We start from the raw sequence: 21,270 nt of genomic DNA, 5'->3' as shown, positions 1-21,270 counted from the left end.
CTCTTTTGCCTTTCTGCACATGCTCTCCCTATCAACATGCTGCGTGTGGTGCCCTGTTTTTTGCTGTATTTTTAGTTCTCCGCATACTGGAAAGACTTAATAAATTATCGAGCAAGATAAATATAGAGCACATGGCTCCCTGCACCCCTCAGGCTGTGAATTCTATGATACTTCCAATGGCTGCGAGGGAGAACACAACATAAGAGTTTAGAAATATATTTTACAATAAATGCAACACAATCCATGCGTATGACTTTGTTTTGATGGATTTGACTCAAACATACACAAAAAAGGAAAATATGTAAGAAGACCTTCTTTCAGTCCAAATCCCATTTTTTTAATGACTTGTGCCACCACTCATTTCATCTTGTGAAATCCAGTCAGGAAAAGCCATTGCAGAGAGAAGTTTATGGATCATTGGTAACTCATTAGTGCAGTGCAGCCATTATTGCTAGACTGACCTATAAAGCTGTCTGTGTTCAAGACAGGAGAAAAGTGAGTGTTCTAATTTTAAAACTCATTTTAAATCACGTCAGTTAAATCAGAATTAGGTTTGCATTTTATGTGTTGTTTAAATCCAAATGATTTATCTCTGTCTTTTTTTCGGAGGATGCACATGATTTGCTTTGACATAATGGGTGGTTTTCTTTTTCCCCGACTCAGGGAATAATACTGTTCTCTGGTGTCATTGTTACAGTAATGCGGCTCGAGCTGTGACAACATGATTGAAGGTTGTTTTCTTGGGCTGAAAATTGTCAGAGAGTGTAGGTGACGAACCCCAAGATGGCGGCAGGCATTGAGCAGGAAAACATGATTTAATTGAACAAACAAAAGGGTACAAACAAAAGGCGCGCACAAGGCGGAGAACAAACTTGGCTAAGAACAAAAACTAGCACAAAGGCTAACTGTGGACAAGAAACAAAAACACTTACTCTGACACGAAGGAACTATGACATGAGCAGAGTGAACAGAAGTAGACACAGCTACAACGACAAGTATTAATGACAGGTAGTGGCGACAACAATTCAGCCCTGACTGGAGGACAAAGCAAGATCTAAATAGCAGCTGGCTGATTGACACCAGGTGTGGCCCGGTGCCAATCAGCCACAGCTGAGGGGAAAAAACACTCAGGGATACAAGCAGGAAATAAAGACAAAATAAGAGCCCTAACAGGAAATAAAGACAGACACAGGAACAACTAAAACATGACCAAACTGTCAGGGACAAGCCTGACAAAAACAAAACAAACAGTTTTAAATTCGGAACATATTTTTTCTCCCTGTGAAATAGTTTACCATAGAACCCCAACACCACATGTGCACTTAACGTGGTAAATCTAGTAATTCCATTTTTTAGACCGCTTGTCCCTCATTAGGCTAGACAGGCACGTGCACAGACATTGTCATTACCCAAAAACCATATATATATATATACATATATATATATATATATATATATATATATATATATATATATATATATATACATACCAGGGCTGTCAAAGTTAACGCGATAATAACGCGTTAACTATATATTTAAATTATTTTTTTAACAGCCGATTAATGCACACGCGTCCTTTTTGACCCTCGGGCGGTGCCGTAGTGGCTGCAGTTCACTTGCTTCTGATGAGCCACAAGCGAGCAGAAATAGGCTGCAGGCAGCAGAAAGGCTACCTTATGGAAATATCAGGTTCAAAGCCATGGCAATTTTTTCTCCCGACAAGAAAGGACTTGTTTTCGCTGCGAGAAGATGCGACAACCCTGCAGCAAACGTCTGCTGCGCGTGTCGAAAAAGGTGGGTGGTGCTTCACTTCCATGTTCAGATTACAGCTAAAGTGCAGTGATAACATAACATTAAGATTTGTTGCTGTGACTGATTTAGTAGGTAAGATGACATAAAGGCTCACCAGAAGTGAAAGACGGTTGGCAGGAAGTGGAAAGGAGACTAATTTTATTGCAAACAGTCGATCCAACATCAAAACATGTCAAGACGCTTTCTCAAACCAATCACTGTTTCTGCTTCAAAATAAAAGTGCTATGCTATACATCTGGTTTAACTACATTTACAAAATAAAAATGTCTTACACTACAATCATGCTTTGTCAAAAGGGAAGTGAACCGGATCTGGTACTTTTTTGGCACCGACCAAAACCAGCCGATACTACTGGGCACAGATTCACGTTGCCATGTTTTGGTGCCTGGGTTGCGCATGACGTCACACGTCTGTCTGAATTAGCACTTGCGAGTGGCGAGTACTTGCTCGCACTTGAGAGGAAAACAGGTGATTTCGAAGCAGACATGCTCTTTGTAATCTTGCAACGCATCAATGTTTCATGACAAAAACCCAACCATGCAAAATAGAAAACGTTCTAAAGTGTGGCTCGTCTTTCCCAAACGCAATGCCGATGCAGATTACACTCGCAAAAATCAAGGCAAGTGGCGAATACTTCCAATTTGAGGAAGCACCTGGTTGAACACAGGATTGTTTTCCTGGCTGAAGAGTGCAGCCAAGTTAGATGTACGGCTGTAACTCCTGCGTTTCGCAGATCTGAAGAAATGGCGTTAACATTTGAGAATCAAAAATGTTATTGTTTATTGAGTATGTCATAGTCAGTTCCATATCATACATGTCGTACATAATATACATACATACATATCTCCAAAGAACAGCCGTGTGCTCAATGGCAATATTATTATTTCACAAAAAAAAAAATTAAATTAAGAAAAGTAAAAAAAAAAAAAAATTAAACACATATCAAAAGGGTAATGGGAAGAAGTATAAACATTTTTAACCCCCCCTTTTTTATATAGTTAACTTTAACTAATATCCGGTTTCCTCTGAACCACATTTTATCACATTCATCTGGATCCACATAACTCGATTTGCCCAGAACAATGTGCTTACAATTACCTCAATATATCATAAAGTACATTCATACTCCCATTCAAAACAAGCCGAGACCTCACTATACCGAACCAAAAAACTAGATTTGTTCTTAAAATGCTCAATGTTTGAACAGTGTTTGAGCACATCGCTGCTCCATATTTTCACCCCACAGACTCAGACACAAAAACTTTTGGGGTAAGTGCTGAAGCGTGTATATATTTTATACTCCACATCTCTTTCTGTAAATACACTATTTGTAGGCAATTGATAACTTCTTGCTTTAAACATGATAAGCCCTGTCAAATATTCTACTAAATCAGGAAATTTCTCACTGGCACTCTTCAAGGGCGGGCGCTCCCCTTTCCTCTCCCTTATCTCTCCTAATTGCTTCTTTGTCTTGTCTTGTCTTAACTTTCTTGTTGCCTCTTTTTGCACTGCTCTCCAAATCTAAACATTGGAACTATTTAACTGGCCTCAACAAAATTGACAAGATCCTTGGTGTGGGGGAACCTGCTTGTCGTGACAGAGCGGTTGTTGCTGGACACACAACGGACTCTTGGGAGAAGAGGTGCCGCGTGCCTGGCGACCCTTACAGTCGAGGACGTGAAGATATACACCTATTCTGAATTATGACAACAGGACATCTGCTGATTGGAGTAAGCGTTGCGGTGGTTTGTCGACAAATTGGAAGTTGCTGGCAGTCTTCAGAGTACCTCAAAGCTGCCACAAATGATTGGAGGACGCGGGAAGAACTGTGGACACTCTTGTGATTTGGATAACATCGGACTGTCTGCCCCGCAGGATGAATTTTGAGGACTAGTCATAGACAATTTAGAGTGAAAAGCAAATTTTATTTTCACTCGCATACAAAACATTTTAACTTGGATTGTTTCCCTGGCTTCGAGACTCTCCCGAAGGACAGTGCGGCGAAGACACAACAAACTCCCTTCTTGTCTCTCATGGACACACACCTGTTGTTGTTGACTTTGGACTAGCGACTGCAGGACACCAAGACTGCGAAACAAACACGCGGCAGGCTTACACACATACATGCATCCACAAAAAATATACGCCACACACACATACCCCACCCCCCATCCAATGCCCTAGACGCGAATCCCTTAGGGGTGATGGACGGCTGGGCAGCGCCTGAAGAGCTGCAGCCTGCCACGGTGGCCCCCACTTACCCCCCTCTGTTGCTAGTCTCGAGATGTATGTTGTAATATGCATATGTGCTTTGCTATGGAGGTTTTTTCCCACTCCAGACTGGGCCCCCTCAGGAGTCCAGTGTAGATTCTATTGTTTTACTCATCCTTCCCCATCGTTTACCTTTTTACCATATTTTACAGGGCGTCTTGTGGCGACCCATCAGCGTTCCTGTTCTGTAACCCTGTACACTGTTTGTTTGTCTAATCTTGAACGGGTTTGTGCTGAAAACAACGTTTTGTTGTACTTGAGTAATGACAATAAAGACCTACCTACCTACCTACTTTTAACAGTTTTGACCTTAAAAATAAGCTATTTGTGTGCTCCTTGAGCCTCACAATAACAGACAATAACAGCGACATCATCTGTCCTCTACGTCTGCTCCAGGTAAAAAGCCTACTGTATAAGAATATGTTAGCTTTGCATTTTAACTATCAATAGTTATCATAATCAGCTCAGTTCCTCGTACTGTACTGTAGTTTTTGTAAGTTTTTGCTTCACTTTCATTTGCAGTTTAATACTTTTGAAAAAAGAAAGGTCTTTATTTTTACTTCATCCTCTTTTGCTTATTTGTTTTTAACTTAATTGCCTTAATTGCTTCCATGAACCCCGATCATGGAGCCGGGTTTTATTTTGTGCAATACTAAGAAAATAACACTGCAATGTTGTAGTTAAGTGTTTTTATGTTGAAGAAAATTGCAAAACAATTGCAAACATGTTACTGTACAAATAATTGGATATTATTTTGATATATTTATTGATCGATCGATAAAGATAAATAAATATGTTACATTTAAAAATGTTCAGATTTCATTATTACACAAATACACTTTTTTTCCACATGAACACACACAAAAGTACCAAAACTTGGTACATTTGAGTACCGGTATTGATTCTCTTATCGATTTAAATGTGAAAGGTACCCATCCCTATTTGCCAGAAATGTTTTGTAATATTATTCTGTGATATTTGCACCTAAATAAATGCGAGTACATCAGTTGAGGAATATGTGTAAATTATTTTATAACATGTTGTGGTTGAGTCCTCAATTACAAAATGATTAGCAGGCTGAAAATTACATTTTATTAAATAATAGGGAAGGTTCAAACATTGCGATGCAGAAATATAAAGACCATTAACCTGTACAACATGTAATGTACAGAATATAAGAATAATTTATTCGGGTAGAAATATCCCAGATTACAGCTGGGATAGGCTCCAGCCCCCTCCGCGACTCCAAAACTGACAAGCGATAGAAAATAGATGGATGGATATTACCAAACATCTTCGACAATTAAAGCATGAACATAACAATCCACATTCTGTGTTATTTATGCATGAAACTGTTCTTTAAACAATGAAGTTTAGCTCCTCCTCTGAATGCAAGTGCTCCTAAAGCAGGAATACAAATTCTGTATTTCTACAAAATCTGGCAAAACAACAACACACAGTTGGCATTTTTTTGTTATAAATATTGTCATTAAATGATGATAGTCCTATTTGTGATGAGCTGTTTAAAAAGCATAAAGTTTAAAATATGTTTCATTAAAGGAAATTAATTGTCTGTTCATAGTGTTAAAACTTGAAAATTATCTGTCACGGTACACTTATTAATGATGAAAAATTATGTATATCTGTGATTAATTGCGATTAATTTTGCGTTAACTGTGAACAATGCAATTAATCGTGATAAATATTTTAATAGTTTGACAGCCCTATTATATATATATATATATATATATATGTATATATATGCATGTGTGTATATGTATATGTATATATATATATATATATATATATATATATATATATATATATATATATATATATATATATATATATATATAAAATGTATTATATTTTGTTGTCGTTTTTAAAAGACAAAGCTTTGTGTTGCTGTTATTGGCTGATGTCAAAATTTGTATTTGTTTTTCATTGTGCTTCTTGCTGTTTTCCCAATGTTTGCGTTTGTTTTCTTTTTGTAATGTGCAAGAGCCAATGACAAATGAGTTAAGGACTACAGATGGCCCCTGTGCCACACTTTGGGCACCCCAGCTGTGGAAGCCAAATGTTTATGGCTGCTAAAGTCTTAGTACTGTCATATATTTGTTCATCCTTTGGTCACATATGGTTGTCTTAGGTCAGCGCCAGAAGTAGTAAAATCTTGTCAGTACTTGATCTTGGGAGTTTGCTTTTCCGGGATGCAACGGAAAGTTGGCACGGGCGAGACGGGAATGAAGGTACATGATTTATTGAAACACTAGAACTACAAAAAAGGATCAAACCAAAGCGCGCACAGTGGCGGAAACTATGAACAATTAAACAAAACATAAACTGTGGCTTGATAAACAAAAACTTACTTGGCATGGAACCGGCATGAAAAAAGAGCAGCAAGGATCATAAGGGTGTGCAGAAGCATACAGTATATGGGGTGTGAGGTCGTCAGGCCGAACAACAGAAAATGAATGAACTTAAATACTATGGACATGATTAGTGAAAGCAGGTGCGTGACTCAAAACGTGAAACAGGTGCGTGACGTGACAGGTGAAAACTAATGGTTGCTATGGTGACCAGACAAGGGAGTGAAAAGACAGAAACTAAACAAAACATGACTTAAAACAAAACATGATAATACAGACATGACAGAGCCCCTCCCTTAAGGACAGATACCAGATGTCCAAGAAAAAAAACTTAACAAAAGTCATGGGAGGGCGGGAGGGGGACATGGCGGTGGGTCGCCAGACCACGTGTCCCCGTATCCACCGGGGCAGAATTAGGTGGCGGCGGCGAGTGGAACGCCGCTGCAGCAGGCGAGGCGGGCGCCCAGGGAATGGCCACATTCGTGGCCGACTGGGAGGTGGGCGCACTTGGCGTGGCGGGCGACCAGGTAGCGGCCATATCCGTGGCCGACGAGGAGGCAGGCGCGTCGTCATCGTGGCAGGCGTGGCTTGGCGTGGTGAGTCAGGCGGCGAAGCTCGGCGTGGCGCGTCAGGCGGCGAAGCTCGGCGTGGGTCTTGGTATAGGTCTTGGTCTTGGCGTGGGTCTTGGTCTTGGCATGGCGGGTCTTGGTCTTGTCATGGCGGGTCTTGGTCTTGGCATGGCGGGTCTTGGTCTTGGTCTAGGTCTAGGTCTTGGCATGGCGGGTCTTGGTCTTGGTCTTGGCATGGCGGGTCTTGGTCTTGGCATGGCGGGTCTTGGTCTTGGTCTTGGCATGGCGGGTCTTGGTCTTGGTCTTGGCATGGCGGGTCTTGGTCTTGGTCTTGGCATGGCGGGTCTTGGTCTTGGACTTGGCGTGGAGGGTCTTGGACTTGGCGTGGAGGGTCTTGGACTTGGCGTGGAGGGTCTTGGTCTTGGCGTGGAGGGTCTTGGTCTTGGCGTGGAGGGTCTTGGTCTTGGACTTGGCGTGGAGGGTCTTGGTCTTGGACTTGGCGTGGAGGGTCTTGGTCTTGACATGGAGCTGGTGCTAGCCTTGGTGCGGCGACAGGTGCTAGCCTTGGTGCGGCGACAGGTGCTAGCCGTGGAGCAGCGACAGGTGCTAGCCGTGGAGCAGCGACAGGTGCTAGCCTTGGCGCTAGCCCTGGTGCAGCTACTGGTGCTAGCCGTGGCTCTGGTGCTAGCCTTGGCGCTAGCCGTGGTGCAGCTACTGGTGCTAGCCGTGAAGCAGCGACAGGTGCTAGCCTTGGCGCTAGCCGTGGTGCAGCTACTGGTGCTAGCCGTGGAGCAACGACAGGTGCTAGCCGTGGCTCTGGTGCTAGCCTTGGCGCTAGCCGTGGTGCAGCTACTGGTGCTAGCCTTGGTGCAGGTGGAGGTGGTCTAGCTGGGGGTTGCGGCTTGGCATGGTAAAAGACTCGTGAGGGCGGTCGTGCTGGAGGCTGTGGCTTGACGGGTCGGAAGACTGGTGAGGGCGGTCATGCTGGAGGCTGTAGCTTGACGGGTCGGAAGACTGGTGAGGGCGGTCGTGCTGGAGGCTGTGGCTTGACAGGTCGGAAGACTGGTGGTGGCGGCCGTGAGGGAGGCTGTGGCTTGACATGGTGATGCTGAGCCACCCCACCTGAACAATTCCCAGCCCTAGCCCCCCCCCTCAAGGGGCGGATACCAGACGCGCTCCCTGCGGTCTGGAACTCTCTGTAGGGGTGGGCGGAGGAGGGCAGAAACTTCCCCATTAAATTGTCCAAATTGTCTTTCTTGTACCTGGGATTGAGTGGGTGAAAAAAATTTGTTTTGTGTCTTGGGTGTGGCTTGAGTCCTGGGGAGCGGGGAATTAAAAGAAAAAGAATTCAGAAAAAAAAAATCCTGGTTTTTGACGTCAAGCTGCTGCTTGCTTCCGCCCGGAGGGAGAGGGGCATGTGGGAGCGGCGTGTCCTGCAGGCTCGCGGAAGTTCTTCCTGACGTCCTTCGTCTTTGGCGGCGCTTCCGTGGCTGAGGTGACACTGTGTCGTCCTCGGACCAAATGAAGTCTCTATACTCCATGGAGGAGTAGCGCCGCGTTTCCTTCTCCATCGCGCACAGGACCGCCCAAGAAACCTCGTCGAAAATGTCCAACTCGGCCAACTTAGGTGCGGAAAAGCGGGTCTGCTGACGACCTACTGTCAGGACTTGATCTTGGGAGTTTGCTTTTCCGGGATGCAACGGAAAGTTGGCACGGGCGAGACGGGAATGAAGGTACATGATTTATTGAAACACTAGAACTACAAAAAAGGATCAAACCAAAGCGCGCACAGTGGCGGAAACTATGAACAATTAAAAAAAACATAAACTGTGGCTTGATAAACAAAAACTTACTTGGCATGGAACCGGCATGAAAAAAGAGCAGCAAGGATCATAAGGGTGTGCAAAAGCATATATGGGGTGAGGTCGTCAGGCCGAACAACAGAAAATGAATGAACTTAAATACTATGGACATGATTAGTGAAAGCAGGTGCGTGACTCAAAACGTGAAACAGGTGCGTGACGTGACAGGTGAAAACTAATGGTTGCTATGGTGACCAGACAAGGGAGTGAAAAGACAGAAACTAAACAAAACATGACTTAAAACAAAACATGATAATACAGACATGACAAATCTGCTGTTAACCTGGCAAGTTTTTCCTGTGTGATAGAGATGGGATACATGGGGAAGTCCTTCTTTGCTGCCACCTTGTTGTTTCATATACAGTATTACTGCCTTAGCACATGCCATTGTTTACATTTGTATATAAATCAACACAAAATCTAAACGTTGAAAAAATTGTTCATGGACTCTAATATTTGGCTTGATAGCTTCATGTCGCAGGCGAGCGACGGTGGTCGTGGTTGAGGGAAGAGTTGTTCTTGGAACTAGGTCGTAACTGGGATTTGACAAATACCGAGGTCAAAAAATGGTGGTCTCAGAGAAGTTTTGAAAGGGTAAAATCATAGGTATCCCAGCACCATATTAATAATAAAAAAGTGGGGTGTTAGATAATATAACGTGGTAGTTCTACCTCAATGAATGCTTTTATTATGTATATTTAATAATATATATTATACAAGTTACACAATTTTAACATCATTAAACATACATTTAAAAACCGCACCAAAAATTATACCGCAGCCGGGTTTCAAACCTGAGACCTCTGCTTTGCAAGTACTAATGACTGCCACGTAACCACCGGAAATGAATGCTGAAAATGTGTGTTCATATTCTAATCAGTGACAGAGCATGATGTGGCCAGGAATAAGTTTGGGCTAAAATTTTATATGACGCGCCTTGTCATTCAATAATTTACATGTTTAATGTGCTTCGTCATCCAACCCCCCACACTGATCGCTAACGACAACGTTATTATACCGACAGCATTTCACATCAATTTAATTCGGGTGAATCCAACATTAGTTACATAAGTATGATTTATTGTTAATGTTATGTTGGCAGCACATTTCTGATGGGATGATCTTTAAAGTGAACGTGGACTTCATTGCATTACATTGTTGGAGTTGTAGCGGGCTGTGCATGACCAAAGATCGTATATTGAGAGAGGATGATATGGACCACAATGGAAACAAGCCTTTTGGCTTTTTGTGCCATTCGTTTGCCTTTTTAAAGCATTACATGATTCAATTCTTTAAGATGTCAATAAACTTCTCAATCAATCAATCAATCAATCAATCTACCGCATGATATTGTACAGTGCACACGATGTGCTACACAAAGTACATTTGCAGTCAGTTATATCATCTTCTTTTTGTCACTGATAAAAAATACCGAGGACATCGGTTGTTACGGCCATGGACAAGTGGTAGAAAATGGGTAAATGATGTAAAAAACTGTAAGCATGTATCAAACAAAAAATAAAACAAAAAATATCCTGGGGGAGTACAATGACTCTCAGTCCCTAAATCAAGTTCATTTCTATTGTGCCTTTTCACTTTTAAACACAGCCACTATAGTTTTAGTTATTTTTCAGAAGTAAAAGGAATAAAAAAGTGAGATGAAAGAAGTACATTAAACAATGGTTAATGAGGCTGTTAATAGACTTATTTAAATGCACAGCAAGCATACTTTAATTTTGATGAAAATTGCACCCATTAGCCTACAGTATTAGTTTCAGCAGTGTTAGAGTGTGGGTGTGTGAATAAGTGTGTCTGCATCTGTCTGTGTTATAATGTGTGTGTGTGTGTGTGTGTGTGTGTGTGTGTGTGTGTGTGTGTGTGTGTGTGTGTGTGTGTGTGTGTGTGTGTGTGTGTGTGTGTGTGTGCGTTAATGTGTGGGTGTATGTGTGAAGTAAGTCAATTATGCCATTACAGTAGTACAGTGAAGAAGTGCCTAGTGCCATTAATGCAGTCTCTGATCGTGGTGTTAACCTGATCTTTAATGTGGAAAGATCACATACACACCATCAGCACCCACTCAATGTGGGCCAGAGAAAAGGACAGGATGAGGAGTGTGGTGGAAGCATATTCCAGTTCCCTATTTGAAAAAACAGAACAGAAGGTGACGTTTAAACTTTATGTGCAGTTGAATTATTGCTACATTTTATTCCAAATGTCATATTTTTTTTGTCTGTTTTATTTAATTTATATTCTCTTTCTGTTGAGCTTTCTTTTTTTTTTTTTTTTTAACCTCAGTACTTGTTTTCTCTTCTGATGTCATGCATTTGTAAATGGCAGTATTTGCTTGTCAAATCATTTTCCACACTGTTAAATGTTTTATTTTTTATACATTTTCTAAAATTTCGACAAAAAAACTTTTTCACATTGTAATTACCGTATTTTTCGGAGTATAAGTCGCACAGGAGTATAAGTCGCACCTGCCGAAAATGCATAATAAAGAAGGAAAAAAACATATATAAGTCGCACTGGAGTATAAGTCGCATTTTTGGGGGAAATTTAGTTGATAAAACCCAACACCAAGAATAGACATTTGAAAGGCAATTTAAAATAAATAAAGAACAGTGAACAACAGGCTGAATAAGTGTACGATATATGACGCATAAATAACCAACTGAGATTGTGCCTGTTCTCAGTTGTTTATGTTAACGTAATGTTACGTTAACATTAACATAATATGTTAACATAACATATTACGGTAAGAGTCATTCAAATAACTATAAAATATAGAACATGCTATACGTTTACCAAACAATCTGTCACTCTTAATCGATAAATCCCATGAAATCTTATACATCTAGTGTCTTACGTGAATGAGCTAAATAATATTATTTGATATTTTACGGTAATGTGTCAATAATTTCACACATAAGTCGCTCCTGAGTATAAGTCGCACCCCCGGCCAAACTATGAAAAAAACTGCGACTTATAGTCCGAAAAATACGGTATGTGTTATTGTGTGTAAACATTTGGGGACAAAAATGAATATATTCCATATGGAAGAAGGCCGTAACATAACAAAATGTGGAAAAAAATACTTTCCGGATGCACTGTAACCTTAAAATGATCAGAAAACGGAAATATTACATGTTATTGTAAATTGTTTCTGTTACTACATTACATATATACCTACAGCTTGTGTATAAAACGTTGATGGAGGTTTTTAAGAGTGCTTTATAGGCGGAATAAAGCGCCTCCAATTGGCTCTATTGTTAGCTGGCTTTTGCTAACCTTTATTTTCAAGTTGGAATGGATTAAAAAAAATAGAAAACAACTGTGTGCGTGTCTCACGTAAGGATTGTAATTGTTTAATGATTGCAGATGATGATACCAAAAATAAATGCAGTTCCACTTTATTTGAATCAATCTCTCCTGTCAAAATACTGTTACACTTGTATTTTTGTAAAAAGAATATGCTAATTATGGGTGCAAATAAATAAAATATATCTATATGGAAGATTGGTAACATGGTTTTCTTTTGGGGGATTACATTCATTAAATGAAATCAATCTGGGACTGCAATGTCAGCAATTATAATATCTTTAATCAAAAACGGGTATCTATACAACCTGCACTCTAATTGTTTTCTGATATACTGTTTCTCTGGATCAAAGTATTATTTTTTTGAATAAAACTGTCTGTCATAGCAATGTTTACTTTGTTTACAACTCGGCCAAGTTTTTTCTATACAGCCAACCCATCATATTAATAAAAACATTGGAACATATCAGCACTAGAAAGCATATTGTTGATAACTGGTTGGCAGCTAGAACATATTTTTCTACATTCATCAACAAGAACAATTGTGGATGTCAGATGTAATTGATAAGACATGCACCTGGGGATAGGTTGATTGGCAACACTAAATGGGCCCTAGTGTGTGAATGTGAGTGTGAATGTTGTCTGTCTATCTGTGTTGGCCCTGTGATGAGGTAGCGACTTGTCCAGGGTGTACGCCGCCTTCCGCCCGATTGTAGCTGAGATAGGCTCCAGCACCCCCCGCGACCCCAAAGGGAATAAGCGGTAGAAAATGGATGGATGGATGGATGAACTGACCCAAGCATGCCTTTATGAATAGTTTTGTGCACTGGGGTGAAATTATTTGGTCAAATATCAGACTTTTATCAGCAAGAGATAACTAGCGTTTTCTTAAAACAAAATATGTAAGAGTAGGTAAATAAATACCTTTATGCAAGTAGCAAAAAAAAACCACTTTGAATGTGCAAAAAAAAACCATACCTTTCCCCATATAGTAAGTGCATGAGGTGCATGCACAAGCTTTACACAAACATTTACTGTTAATTTGACAAAAAAGCATAACACTGAGTCACAGCCACAAGGAGGAAGGAGATAGGGCACCAGAGAGGACCGTGACGCCTCAACCCTCTGGTGTTCACTTTCAACTTTCATCTTCGCAGTAATGCTCTTTTCCTCACCCTCATCTCTCCTCTCACTTCACGGTTGGGAAGGGAAAAGCATCACACCCAGGGTGTGGAAATGTGACTGGAAAACAACCAGGAGGCATGGATACAGGTAATTTGAGAGTCAACACAACAGTAGAGGAAATAACATGAGGGGGGGTTCATGTGCTGTGCTTAACACCTTTTTTTTTGGGAGAAAGAAACTAATAAAAAGTTGAAAAAAGTGATACAGCATTGCACTGGAAATAACGTAAAACAGTTATACTGGAGAGATGATAGGTTATCATTATTCTTTTATTTTTTTTGTGCACTGAGTTGAGGTCAGATATTAAAGGGGAACTGCACTTTTTGGAGTTTTGCCTATCGTTCACAATCATAAGGAGACAAGAACCCACATCTTTTTTCTAATTAGCATTTTAAAGATGATTAAAAAACACTTGGAAGATGTGGCAAATAGAGTCACTGTTGTAGCCTTCAAAGCCTCTTAAACAACTTCAAAACTCTCCATCAACGTTTTGTATACACACTGCAAGTCTGTATATAATGTAGTAACAGACACATTCATAACAATATGTAATATGTACAGTATTTACCGTATTTTGATCATTTTAATCATTGCCGGAACTAATAATTGGGCACATTTATTTCCATCTCCAAAGCAGTGCACGTCTGACTCCTGGCAACAACCCCTTCCGGATACAAACACGCAAGTGTGTTATAATCATGGCAGATTCGGTAACAAACAACGAAGATGACAATTTTTGGACAAATGAGGATTCACAACCTTATCTTGTTGAATCTGAATTTATGGAACTACTGCTTCTAGAAGCCAGTACGAAAGAAGAGTGAGACGTTGGAGCAGAAGGAAGCCGAGAGAGTGAGGTGAAAGTGACTCGAAGCTGCAAAATGTGGAACTTGAAGCCAAGCTATTTTGACATAAATGGATTGCTTACCCATAATTAACCTGGAAAAAAACGTCCCTGGCCAGCTGGACCAAACAGGCAATTATCCATTGAATGAGTCACACTTCATATTGATCATAATACTTGCAGCACGCCATGTGTGTATCTTGACAAACAGCGCATGCTACACTGTCTGGTTAGCTGTGTACAAACAAAACATGAAATGTGGACTTAGACTTAGACTTAGAAAATCTTTATTGTCCCCAAGGGGCAATTTGGTTTGCAGCAGTAGTCAAGGTTCAACAGTAAAACGAGGTACAACAGTAAAAAACAAGGTACAACAGTAAAAACGAGGTACAACAGTAAAACAAGGTACAAATACATAAAATACATACAACATACAAATCATCATGAAGGCATTGAGCTAAAAACTAAAAACTAAAAACATTTGTAAAACAATAAAAACGAATCATCACACGTCGCTTCCCACGAAAGTGACTGCAGAGCAGCTAAGCTTGTTTAAGAAGCTCATGTATAAAGGCAACAGTTGAGGGAACAAAGGATCTTATGTATCTGTTGTTTTTGGCCTTTCTATTAGTAGGGGCGTACCCGCAACCTGAGGGCAAGAGTCTACCTGGCCTTTAAAGATACTGTAATATGATAGTTCATGTTTTTCAGTCAGTACAGATTGGTGTGGTATCGCAGTGTTGTGCATTACAAACTCAAACGCGTTTCGGGCTGACGTAGAAGCGAGCTTATCTCTTGCCGTAGTTAGCTTCTGCAGCTAATACTGTAGCACGCCCATGTGTTACTACGCGAGAAAAAGAGTTCCTCAGTGTTTGCTCTTACAATAACAATGTCGCTACAGTTTGGTTATTATACAGGTTACGGAACATAAATGAAGTATTGCTGATGGTTCTTGGATGTATTTTTAGGTGATTTTGTGGAAGAATTGATTGCTCCCACTCGCTGCATTGCTAGCCACCAGCAACAAGCCACTTTTAATATGTTAGAAAGCGAAATAAAAAAACAACTTTTGTCTGCTTGTCTCTCATAATGATTGTGAACAATAGGCAAAATTCCCCAAAAAGTGGAGTTCCCCTTTAAACTTAAGGTTACAGCATAGGTTGTAGTAGGGATGTCCCGATCCAGGTTGTTGCACTTCCGATCCGATATCGATGTTGTTTTTGCATTTCCGATCCGATACCGATACTGGCCGATACTGGCCTATCCGAGCATGTATTAAAGTTTAAAGTTTTTTAGCCTACTTAGTTGTCAGATTCATGTTGAAAAGGGTTTTAGTACTCTTGACTCTAGCCAGCTGAATTAGGTGAGTTTGAATAATACACAATGGTTGGTAACAAGAAACGGACCTGTTTATTCAAGGATAAACACAAAATAGACAAAATTATACAAGACAAACAGAAATGGCATCATTGAACTAGGGCTGGGCGATATGGCCTTTTTTAATATCGCGATAATTTAAGGCCATATCGTGATACACGATCAATCAATCAATCAATCAATGTTTATTTAAATAGCCCTAAATCACAAGTGTCTCAAAGGGCTGCACAAGCCACAACGACATCCTCGGTACAAAGCCCACATAAGGGCAAGGAAAAACTCACCCCAGTGGGACGTCGATGTGAATGACTATGAGAAACCTTGGAGAGGACCGCATATGTGGGTAACCCCCCCCCCCTCTAGGGGAGACCGAAAGCAATGGATGTCGAGTGGGTCTGACATAATATTGTGAGAGTCCAGTCCATAGTGGATCCAACATAATAGTAAGAGTCCAGTCCATAGTGGGGCCAGCAGGACACCATCCCGAGCGGAGACGGGTCAGCAGCGCAGAGATGTTCCCAGCCGATGCACAGGCGAGCGGTCCACCCCGGGTCTCGACTCTGGACAGCCAGCACTTCATCCATGGCCACCGGACCTGTGCCCCCCCCCTCCACAAGGAAAAGGGGAGCAGAGGAGAAAAGAAAAGAAACGGCAGATCAACTGGTCTAACAGGGGGGCTATTTAAAGGCTAGAGTATACAAATGAGTTTTAAGATGGGACTTAAATGCTTCTACTGAGGTAGCATCTCTAATTGTTACCGGGAGGGCATTCCATAGTACTGGAGCCCGAATAGAAAACGCTCTATAGCCCGCAGACTTTTTTTGGGCTCTGGGAATCACTAATAAGCCGGAGTTCTTTGAACGCAGATTTCTTGCCGGGACATATGGTACAATGCAATCGACAAGATAGGACGAAGCTAGACCGTGTAGTATTTTATACGTAAGTAGTAAAACCTTAAAGTCACATCTTAAGTGCACAGGAAGCCAGTGCAGGTGAGCCAGTGAAGGCGTAATATGATCAAACTTTCTTGTTCTTGTCAAAAGTCTAGCAGCCGCATTTTGTACCAACTGTAATCTTTTAATGCTAGACATAGGGAGAACCGAAAATAATACGTTACAGTAGTCGAGACGAGACGTAACGAACGCATGAATAATGATCTCAGCGTCGCTAGTGGATAAAATAGAACGAATTTTAGCGATATTACGGAGATGAAAGAAGGCCGTTTTAGTAACACTCTTAATGTGTGATGCAAACGAGAGAGTTGGGTCGAAAATAATACCCAGATTCTTTACTGGTTCGCCTTGTGTAATTGTTTGGTTGTCAAATGTTAAGGTGGTATTTTTAAATAAATGTCGGTGTTTAGCAGGACCGATAATCAGCATTTCCGTTTTCTTGGCGTTGAGTTGCAAGAAGTTAGCGGACATCCATTGTTTAATTTCATTAAGACACGCCTCCAGCTGACTACAATCCGGCGTGTTGGTCAGCTTTAGGGGCATGTAGAGTTGGGTGTCATCAGCATAACAATGAAAGCTAACACCGTATTTGCGTATGATGTCGCCTAGCGGCAGCATGTAAATACTAAAGAGTGCAGGGCAAAGAACCGAACCCTGAGGAACTCCGCACGTTACCTTAACATAGTCCGAGGTCACATTATTATGGGAGACGCATTGCATCCTGTCAGTAAGATAAGAGTTAAACCACGACAAAGCTAAGTCTGACATACCAATACGTGTTTTGATACGCTCTAATAAAATATTATGATCGACGGTATCGAAAGCAGCGCTAAGATCAAGAAGCAGCAACATAGATGACGCATCAGAATCCATCGTTAGCAGTAGATCATTAGTCATTTTTGCGAGGGCTGTCTCCGTAGAGTGATTTGCCCTGAAACCGGATTGAAAAGGTTCACAGAGATTGTTAGACACTAAGTGTTCATTTAGCTGCTGTGCGACAATTTTTTCGAGGATTTTCGAAATAAAGGGAAGGTGGAACACCGGTCGGTAGTTTACCATGAGGTCAGGATCAAGGTTAGGTCTTTTGAGCAGAGGATGAATAACCGCTTTCTTGAATGCTAGGGGAACAGTGCCAGAGGAAAGTGATAAGTTTATAATATTTAGCACTGATGGACCTGATAATACAAAAAGCTCCTTGATAAGTTTCCCAGGAAGTGGGTCAAGTAAACATGTTGTTTGTTTTATCCCACTTACACGCCGTAATAGTTCCTCTAATGTTATTTCATCAAAAAGAGAGAGACTATTTTGTATTGCAGTATCCGTCGTAGATACAGTTGTATCTGTGTTAATAGAACCAGTTGTAGCTGGGATGCGTTGTCTTTAATCTCCTTTCTAATGAGTTCAATTTTCTTATTAAAGAAATTCATAAAGTCATCTGCCGAGTGGGTGGAGCTATTGGGAGGAGTCCCTTGTTGGGTTAGCGATGCTACTGTACTAAACAAAAATTTAGGGTCGTTTTTGTTGAGGTGGATGAGATTTGAGTAATATTTAGCTTTAGCTAAGGTAAGCATGCGTTTATACGATATTAAACTATCACTCCATGCTTGATGGAAAACCTCAAGCTTGGTCGCGCACCATTTGCGTTCCAACTTTCTAAATGATAATTTATGAGCTCTGGTTTCTTCTGTAAACCATGGGGTGCGCATTTTAGGGGCCCTTTTTTGTTTTAGCGGTGCTATACTATCAATGGTTTTGCGCAGGGCATTGTCAAAGTTGTTAGTTAGCATTATGTCAATAGAGCCGACATAATTTGGGAATGGTGCCATTACCGAAGGCAGTAGGTCAGCAAGAGTCATCGTTGTGGCAGCATTAATGTTGCGGCTGCTATAGCAGTTATTATTATTATTAGTTTGTTGACAATGAGTCAGAACTTTGAATTTTATAAGGTAATGATCGGACATTACTTTAGTATACGGGAGTACCATAACTTTGGAGGTGGTGACACCCCTGACCAGCACTAGATCTATCGTATTACCGTTGCGATGCGTAGGTTCATTTATTATTTGTGTAAGACCCATCCATCCATTTCCTACCGCTTATTCCCTTTTGGGGTCGCGGGGGGCGCTGGAGCCTATCTCAGCTACAATCGGGCGGAAGGCGGGGTACACCCTGGACAAGTCGCCACCTCAACGTGTATTTGTGTAAGACCACAGCTATCAATTATAGTCTGGAGCGCCACGCACTGAGGGTCCGATGGGGTATTCATATGGATATTAAAGTCCCCCATTATGATTATATTGTCTGCGTGCGTCACTAGATCAGCAACGAACTCTGAGAATTCATTGATAAAGTCTGAGTAGGGCCCTGGGGGGCGGTAGATAACAGCCATATCGAGAGGCAGCGGTGCGGCGGACCTCATAGTAAGCACCTCAAACGATTTGTATTTATTATTTAGGTTAGGGGTAAGGTTAAAGTTTTCATTGTATATTAGTGCGACACCCCCACCCCTTTTAAGGGGACGGGCAATATGCGCATTCGTATAGTTAGGAAGAGATGCCTCATTTAGCGCAAAAAAATCATCTGGTTTGAGCCAGGTTTCGCTAAGACCAATGACGTTAAGATTGTTGTCTCTAATGACCTCATTAACTAATAACGTTTTGGGAGACAATGATCTTATGTTTAAAAAGCCCATATTATAAGTATTGGGCTGTTTTGACGAGTTTTTGTTTAAATTATCCGTAGTAGCAATATTAATAATGTTGCGTTTATTATACGTAGTGTACTTTAAATAGTTTCGACCATATCTAGGAATTGATACGACGGGAATTTTCAGATTGTTTGCTTGATGCTGCGATCGACTGAACGCATCATGATTTGCCACCTCAGTAGAATGCATATCTACCCCGGACACATTCACAACAGAAAACACATTATGTGAGTTGTGTGTTATTCTAAGAAAATTGCTATGCGTACAGGAATTATCCAGCCTGGTGCTGGCTAGTTCTAGCTTAACTGACTCCTCACCCGGACTAGCAGGCTCTGTAATTGCCTGTGACCGGGCTTGCTCTAGTGTAGTTAGTCAAATGTGACTTAAACAGTAGTCTATGTTTTTAGGCAGGATGATGGCGCCTTCCTGGTTAGGGTGAAGGCCGTCTCTCATCAGCAAGCCTGGTTTGCCCCAGAAAGAGGGCCAATTATCAATAAACGTTAGTCCCTGTTGTCTACAGAAGCTAGCCAGCCACTTGTTAAGCGAGACTAATCTGCTATATCTCTCATCATTGCCTCTCGCAGGCAGGGGGCCAGAGACAATTACTCGATGCCTGGACATCTTTCTAGCGAGATCACAAGTCCTGGCTATGTTTCTCTTTGTAATCTCTGACTGTCTCATTCTAGTGTCATTGGAGCCAACGTGTACAACTATATTCGCATAACTAGTGGTGCGATTAGCCTGTCGTACGTGTTTACTAGGCCTGTTGCGAGTTAGCTCCCTAAGATTAGCCTCAATGTCAGGTGCTCTGGCACCGGGGATGCACTTAATTGTGGCTGGTTTGCTAAGCTTTATGTTTCGGGTGATGGAGTCCCCTATGACTAAGGTGTGGTGCCCGGTAGACTGGGGTGTAGGACTAGCTAAAGAGCTAAATCTATTATGCGTCTCAACCGGTACACCGTAGCTTGTAGGCCGCTTAGGACTACTACAGGCTGGGCTAGTTAGCTCACTACAGCTAACGCTAGCAGATGTGTCCGCAACATCTAAAGTTACGAGATTACTCTGCTCTAACTGGCAGACACGGCCCTCTAGCAGAGCCAGCCTCTCCGTGAGTAAGGTGCAAGACGCGCAGGAAGCCATACTCACGGTGTTTTCTGTCACCGAGTGAAGTTCCTGCTGTCTTCCGAGAAGTCCTGGTCACGGTGTGCAGGAGTAGATTCCTTCTGACCGGCGACCGGCGCCGCTTTTCTCCGCGCTAGCTTCGTTAGCTTAGCAGCTAGCTGCTAGCTAGCTGCGGGAGGGGTGGTGAGACAGAGATCGGGTGATTTGCAAGTTAAATAGTACTACTAAATATGTTGAGAAAGTAATAAAGAAAGCTGCAGAACAATTAAAAGCACACAAATAGAACGATACTTAGCTTTTTCGAAACAGCGAGCAGTCTGCGAGCAGTCACGCACGGTGAACCGGAACCGGAAGTAGAAATATATATATGTGGATCTTTTGCCTTAGCCCTGAATGAACACTTGATGCATATAATCACAGCAGTATGATGATTCTATGTGTCTACATTAAAACATTCTTCTTCATACTGCATTAATATATACTACTTTTAAACTTTCATGCAGAGAAGGAAATCACAACTAAAAAAATCACTATTTTTTTCATACGGTGTTGATCTGGAAATGTTTGCCTCGGCATTTTGATGGTGTGGACGTGTGGCACCGAACGGAGATATTGGCGTGCTGCTACATATTAGCAGTAATGCTACTTTTTAAAGCAACGCTTTCGCCCCACACTTGACAAATTACGGTTGTCTGTTCGACATATTCCCACTTTAAGCCAAACCACCGGCAGACGATGGACCCCCTGCTGTTTTTTGGGGGAATTAATTATTCCTTCCTTCATTCGATTACCACTAGCACGACTGCGCTAGCATCACAGCTAACGTTAGCCATGCTGCTACCTCTCTGCTCGGCGAGGGCGTATACGTATGTGACTTATGA

General features: G+C 41.6%; 1 protein-coding gene across 2 annotated transcripts in view; it reads right to left on the bottom strand.

Moving 5' to 3' along the window:
* The window catches only part of cacna2d3a (calcium channel, voltage-dependent, alpha 2/delta subunit 3a), a 303,523-nt gene that overhangs the window by 148,445 nt on the left and 133,808 nt on the right, over nucleotides 1-21,270 (bottom strand). The window lies entirely within an intron of this gene.

The sequence above is a fragment of the Nerophis lumbriciformis genome, linkage group LG01, assembly GCF_033978685.3.
Source record: "Nerophis lumbriciformis linkage group LG01, RoL_Nlum_v2.1, whole genome shotgun sequence".
Lineage (NCBI taxonomy): Eukaryota > Metazoa > Chordata > Actinopteri > Syngnathiformes > Syngnathidae > Nerophis > Nerophis lumbriciformis.
Note: the sequence above shows the minus strand (reverse complement) of the source record. Positions and strands in the feature narration are given on the sequence as shown.